Source organism: Haliaeetus leucocephalus, unplaced genomic scaffold, assembly GCF_000737465.1.
Source record: "Haliaeetus leucocephalus isolate CR32 unplaced genomic scaffold, Haliaeetus_leucocephalus-4.0 Scaffold932, whole genome shotgun sequence".
Lineage (NCBI taxonomy): Eukaryota > Metazoa > Chordata > Aves > Accipitriformes > Accipitridae > Haliaeetus > Haliaeetus leucocephalus.
The window spans coordinates 1488258-1494977 of NW_010973368.1; positions in this window are offsets into that span (position 1 = coordinate 1488258).

A 6720-nucleotide genomic window follows, 5' to 3' on the forward strand; every position below is an offset into this window, starting at 1 on the left:
GCCGGGGGCAGCCGGCCGCCTGCCCGCCAGGTCGGTCGGTCGGTCGGTCTCAAGGCTGGGAGAGGCGGCGCGCCGGTGGGCAGCTGCTTCTGCCCGGGGCTGTCACGGGTGTGCTTGCCAGAGGATGGAGAGCAGGCACCGGAGCGGGACAATTAGGGGCTCGCTGCAGGATCCTCCGCGCAACTCGGCGACAGCAACCGGTGCTGGAAACTGTACTTCAGCTGTTTATAAGTAGAACGTAAAGTTATCCCATTATACGGCTACTTCTGGCTAGATAGAGGCGCTGAAGTGTAGTGAGGTAAGGGGGGAATCCCGTGAGGAATAAGGAAATAAAATGCAGGCGGGGACCTTGTTCACCAAGGCGGTGACTCCAAACCTTTACTCAAGCCTCAGTTGTGCAACGGGCAACGATGTGTCTCGTAGTTCCTCTTTCCACACCGGTCCTCAAAGTGCCGCAACTCCTCACCCCGAGCTCTTGCCCAGAGTCGCTTCTTCCCGGTTTTGCTGCCTACGCCTTCGACGGCAGCGCTGGCATCGAGACTGAACCATCAGGCGTGGCTGGGTCCAGCGTGACGGTCAGGCGCGTCCTCATTTCTTCTGCGCTCCGTCGGACGCTCGTGCCCACGTTGCTCCTACAGCGAAGGCCGAAGTGGGCTCAAGAGACCGCAGGCGTCCCAGTCCCACGCGCAACCTCGCCAGCGAGGCCCGCAACAGCAGCTGGGGAAGTGTACGACGGGCCGCAGAAACTCTGCTGCTGAGGGCTGAACTAGTAATACTGAAAAGTTTCTCCTAAAAGCCTGACATCGGTTTACGAATGAAATTTACGAAAGAGAGAATTCTTGGACTTTTTAATAGACATCTGCTGTTGTATCACTTAAGACTCATGATTTCCAGTGTTTCTTTGCTTGGACGTTTTTAAATAGTCCCTGGTGCTCAGTTTTGCCTTGAGGAAATCCAGTTCCCTGAGCTAAGGGTCTGATTAGAGCAGCTGGAGTTTTTAATATTGGCAACATTTGAGACTTGTTGTGAAATTGTAAGAGTTGTCAACATTTACACACCTGTTACATAAATAACGTAACCTGAGTATTTAAATGCATAACCAATAACAGTTAATATTACAAGCATAAGGGCAGTGGGATTTAGTCAGCAGGGCATCAGTGAGGGAGTCTGTGTCATCTGCCTACCTATGTGGTCTGCCCCAAAGCATCTCATATTCTACCATCTCTGTAAATGAGATCTGAAGATTAGCAATGATAGGTAATAGTTAGTATTACAATAATTTATTTTACCATAACGCAGTACATTTTAGTTCTCTAAGATCTGACAATGATACACTGATTTATGTACTTTGTTTTCTAAATTCCATTAATTCTAAGCACAGTTTTATACTTCGACGGTCTTTAAAAAATATCTCTTCTTTTGAGAATTTGCTTGCTTTTCTGATAATTTTTAGGTCTTTAACTCAAGACAGAGCTTAAAAATAATAACCAGAGTAAGAGATCACCAAAATATTAAATGACAGGAGGGAGTGGTGCTAACCAAGCTAATAATGGCTTCTACGGAGAACCTCCTCATACAGAGCACGCCGGGCAGGAAGGGCATGTTCCATGCACAGCGAAAGCCATGATCTTGCAAAGGCTTGACTTTGAAGCATGTGACTTCGATGCCTTTGATTACACACGGAGTACTAGGTTAGGAAATAGCAGGATTAGTTAGGGAGGGGTTAGGTTCTGCTGCATTCCAGGTGGCTATTGCTGTACCCAATTCTTTGCGTTTCCACTTTAAAGAAAGAACTTTTCAAATATTTTTGTCCCCTGTGAGGGGACGCCCATAATTAAGTTTAACTGAACTTTTAAAGGAGCAGTGTAGACAATTAAGTGCTGCAGAACTTTTTCCTCCTTCTTTTAACTCTCTCTACAGGGCCCCATAGGGCACTCAGAGTAGTGGGGGCAACTGGGTCGCATTCATACCATCAATTAACTTCTCACAATTCACCTAGGATTTATGATTTCCAAAGAATTCAGCTGTTGCCAAGTTCTTCAAAAAACATGAGTATTTTTTTGATATATCAAAGAGAGCACAAACCCTTCAGTTCTAGCCTGCTTCAGCAGTTCACATTTCAAATGGATAGATTATGTTTTGGATTCCTGCATCCACCCCCAGAAATTCAAGTTTCTGGAACTCCTGCTTTACTAATATTTACACAACATTAAAGTCCATGATTAAAAGTGAGTTAAAATTACTCAGAATTTCACTGAGTATTTCCCTTCTTTCAGGTAGCTAGCATGAGTCTTAAACCTGATCCCTCAGAGGTGGATGCTTATATTCCACTGAAGAGCTATTTGCCCACATGATCCTTCAAGAGACAACAATAAATTTAAAATAATTTTTAAGAAGCGTTCCACCGCTGCTCCTATCTTCCTATTTAGCTCAACAGCTGATCCCTCTGAGGCTTTTCTCTAAGTACTCCTATTTCTACTTTTCTCTACTACGCTCCATAGTTTCTTTCCTATGGGGGTTGTCTTGCTTTTGAGAAAGAAGCCTCTCTAAATTGCACCCTGGGCGTTAGGATGGTGTGTTGTAATCCTCTGGGTATATATGGCTTTGCCTGTGGCACTGTATTGCTGTTTGGGAACCATCCTGAGTAACAAATTTTTAGTCAACTTAATTGGCAACTATTTAATTTGAGAAAAAGACCCCCAAACCTAGATATTTAAGGTTTGAGTAGTCAAAACCAGGGTTCTGCACAGTTTAGTACTCTAGGGTAACATATTGATACTGGAGATATCAGCCACTTTGACCTACGCAGTCAAATATGAGGTTACTGGAAGTTATTTCTAATATGACAATAATGGAACAGCTAGCTGTTCCTTTGACAAAATCCTGTTCCTGTGCAAAAAAGCACAAATTCCCATTTCATTTGCACAACCCCGTGTCTCACAGATGAAAACTGGAATCTATATGCTTCTGTAATTAAGGCAAAGAGCTCTTCATGAGCATATACTCTCCTGAGCAACCAATTCTTGCTTTATTGCTTTTTTTGTTAAGCAGTATATTGGCATTAGTACCTTTGCATGAGCATCTGATACAAAGTCAGAACACTGCAGCCTTTCCAACCACCAAAGATCCCAAGCTTGAATAAATTTTTCATGAGCTACAGAATTAATGAAGCCAGAATTCCTCTGAATTTGTATTCTAGCCAGCCACTGAATGCCATGAATCACCTCCTTCCATAACCATAAATCTTCCTTTGCTTAGTCCTCCCCTACCTATTTGAGATGGGCAAGAGGCCCGAGTGCAGCTAATTCTTAACTATGTGTACACAGGTTGGCGAGCTGACTGCTGTCCCTTGGAAGGGTAAAATCTAAGTTACGTGTTTCCCTCTACGGGACATTAATAGGGCTTCTTTGTTCCAGATACTGTTTCACAAAACACGCAGAAACTTGGTATCTTTAACACTTGTGCTCTCATGTAAAATTACCTCTAAATTAGACAATGGCTTCCAAAGTAGCAGGGAGAGTGCAAGTGAAAAAAAAAACAAACCCAAACCAACCCAACAATCATTACCTAAGCTCTGTTTTCTTAACATGCTAGGACTATGTCAGCCATGCTCAAAGAACAGAAGGGATATATGGCCCATCATGACGAGAAAATTTCATACACATGAAAGTTATTTTCAACTGACATAACCATTACTAATTCCTGTCCAGCAGTGCCAGAGAATTTAGACTTTTGCTGTGCAAAGTCACCTCCAACTCACAATGTTTGAATTCAAATGTAAGCACTAGCACTCCATATCTGATACGAAAGAGGTTTTGAAATGTGAATACACTGATACAGTGGCAGTTACAACAACTTTTTAACCAAAAGTGCTCAAACACTCTCTCTCAACCACTCAGATGTTTTCTTTTTCTTCCTCAACTTATGAAATAGTTTTGCAACATTAACAAACCCACAAAAGAACTTCCAGAAGAGAAAAGCCCTGCAGAAACTCTGCGTGTCTGCCAGCCTCTCGGGGAGAGCCAATTTTGCACAGATTATTTCCTTTTTATCAAAGGAGATATTTTGGCCTGATCTCTCCCCTTATCTCACCTGCAGGAGTAAGCAGGGTCTTTTAGAAATAAGTCATATCTCTTTGAGTTTATTTTGATTAGTAGTTTTAAGCTTACTTTACACCACTTGCAGCATATACCAGAATATCTTGCCTACATAATATACGAGTTGATGGAGGAATACGATCCAATAGCCTTCAACCATAGCTAGTAACTTGCACACCGAGACTGCTCCTTTAACTTGCTGCTGACCTTGTCCTGCAGGGAAAATAGTCTTTTCAGTGTTCTTGTGACCCACCTCCTAATATTGCACTTTGAAATTGAGGGTGAAGAATCAGATTTAATTTGATAGAGCACCCAGTGTATAATTTCTTTGTGATACTGGATAAAAATTATTTCAAGTGACATAATTTTGTTTGCCAGGGTTCACAAATGCCCCAGTGCTACCAATTCTTTCTTAACCCATACTACAGGTGAGACCCAAGAACTGACTAAAACCTTGCATATATGTTCCAGATAAATTTCTCTCAGGACTCTTCTTTCATTGTTAATAACACATACTGATAGACCTGGCTAGTAAGTTGATGTCTTGTCCCCTTTGGAGGACCTCACCCCCCACAGTCAAACTTGTGATGACCAGTCCAAGACAAACTACGTCTTTGAACTGGGAGAAACTCCTAATGAGAAGATATTTCAAACTCATTAAGATGTAGTGCACTATGTTGGATCAAACACAGTGAAAGCTCTTTCATCCCTGCTTCTCCTTGAAGGTTTCATCTATACCTGTATCATACTGACTCACATTATATATCTTTGGCTTCTCTCTTTACAATCTTCTTGTCAGAAATACTCAATTATTATGCAGTTACTCACTGCAACAAAAGCTGGCAATCAGGTTGATAATCAGAAAGCTAGTAACTGCTTTTCATATTCTAGAGTGATACATGTTTCCACTCACTGTCTCCATTCAACAAATTAGCTGTAAAATTACAATTCTGCTTCCTAGCTTTTTCTGAAGATGTCTGGTCTAACAGCCACCACACTTGTGCCAGGTTCCATTTTTCTGTGTGTTTCACAGATGTGATTCGATAGCCAGCTTCAGATTATTGGCTTAGAGTGCCCAGATTAAGTCCTAGGAAGATGATGCCTGCATTTCCAAGCTTTTCCTTTTCATGTGTGTGAGTTCCCATCTTCAGACATCCCTCTCCCAAACTGGAAAAGGAGATTTCACCATCTGTCAAGGGCTGTGCTGGCCAGCATTTTATTTATAATGACTGTTATCACATCCAAATTTTTTTCAGTACCAGCTTTCAACAGAATTGCCAGTTTTGAATTTTACATTGTTGCCACCTGTCCCTGTTAATGGACTATGCTTCTTTCTAATTGTTCAAAAATACCACATACCAGCTGTTAATCCCCACTTCCCCATTAAATGCAGAGCTGAGCTCATGAGGATAATGACAATCACCTTCTTCTTAACAGCTATTTTACTCTGATGGAGGGTATATGTCATGATCCAGAAAAAAATCATAGCTTTGTAGGCACCTAATGCTTCCTTTCACTTATCTTGATAAAATGGTCAATCCACAGACTGGTCCTCTGGTAGCTGACTGGATTCCTAACTGGTATGTACACACAGTAAGACACAAATCTTTGGAAGTCCTCTAGTAAGCCAGCCAGAATTTCTTCCTTCCCCCCTCCTTCTAGCACACACCTGGCCCTAGCTAGCTGATTAAGATAGGTGTTGCCACTTTTTATGTTAAGGGCTTATAGGTGATCTGATTAATTAACTTTATGATTCTGGGAACAAATGATAAACTGCCACTAGCACTGTGCCACCATATATAGCTCCTGGAAATACCCTTTTCTCTTAGCTTTTCTAGTACTCTGTTTGGAAAGCCAGGTTAACTTCAACTAGTACCTTTTGGGTTTTTTTTTCTCAAGACAGTAGATACTTGTATTGCTTTAGCTAGGTAATCTGCCCCTCTCCTGGCTACAAACAGAATAGAAGCAGCCTGTAAAATTCTGTATTGCTAAAAAAAAAATAAATTGGCTCAATTCCCCATCCTGGTTGCTGATTTCCACTGTGCTATGGGAACTTGGATTTCCTTCTGGGGCTTATTTTTAGCTCCCCTAGACCTAGTTCCAACTGTTTGGATGGGAAATTACAATCAGGCCAAAGGTTTCCTGGTTTCCTGCCATTCCTCTCCCTGCAACTGTTTCCAGTGGTTTCTTTCTAGTCCAGAACATTTGATTTCTAGATTTTTTATCTTGCTAGTCCAAAACACAATACCTGAATTCGAGAGTGTTAAGACCTTTTTTATTTCTGGTTTCTTTTTGTCAAAGCCCTGCGGATCTCTTAAGAGAGATCTGAGATCCAGTTTGGGAAATTCGCTGGTTTTCTCTGGGGACGCCTCCTGCTCTTGTTTCAGGCCTTCTCCCAACTCCTTTCAGCCATTTGAGTACCGGACAGCACGCCTAACACTTTCGCCGCCTTAGCTCAAAGGAACACCGGCTTAAAAAACAGTTCCGTGGTAACCGCCTCTGAGTTTTTAGAACTATATGAACCGGCACCCGGCCGGATTTTGGGATCCCGCAAGTCGTTTCTAAACAGGCAAACACCTGCGGAGGCGGCCTGCTTCCGCCGCTCCGTGGAATAACCAGGGAC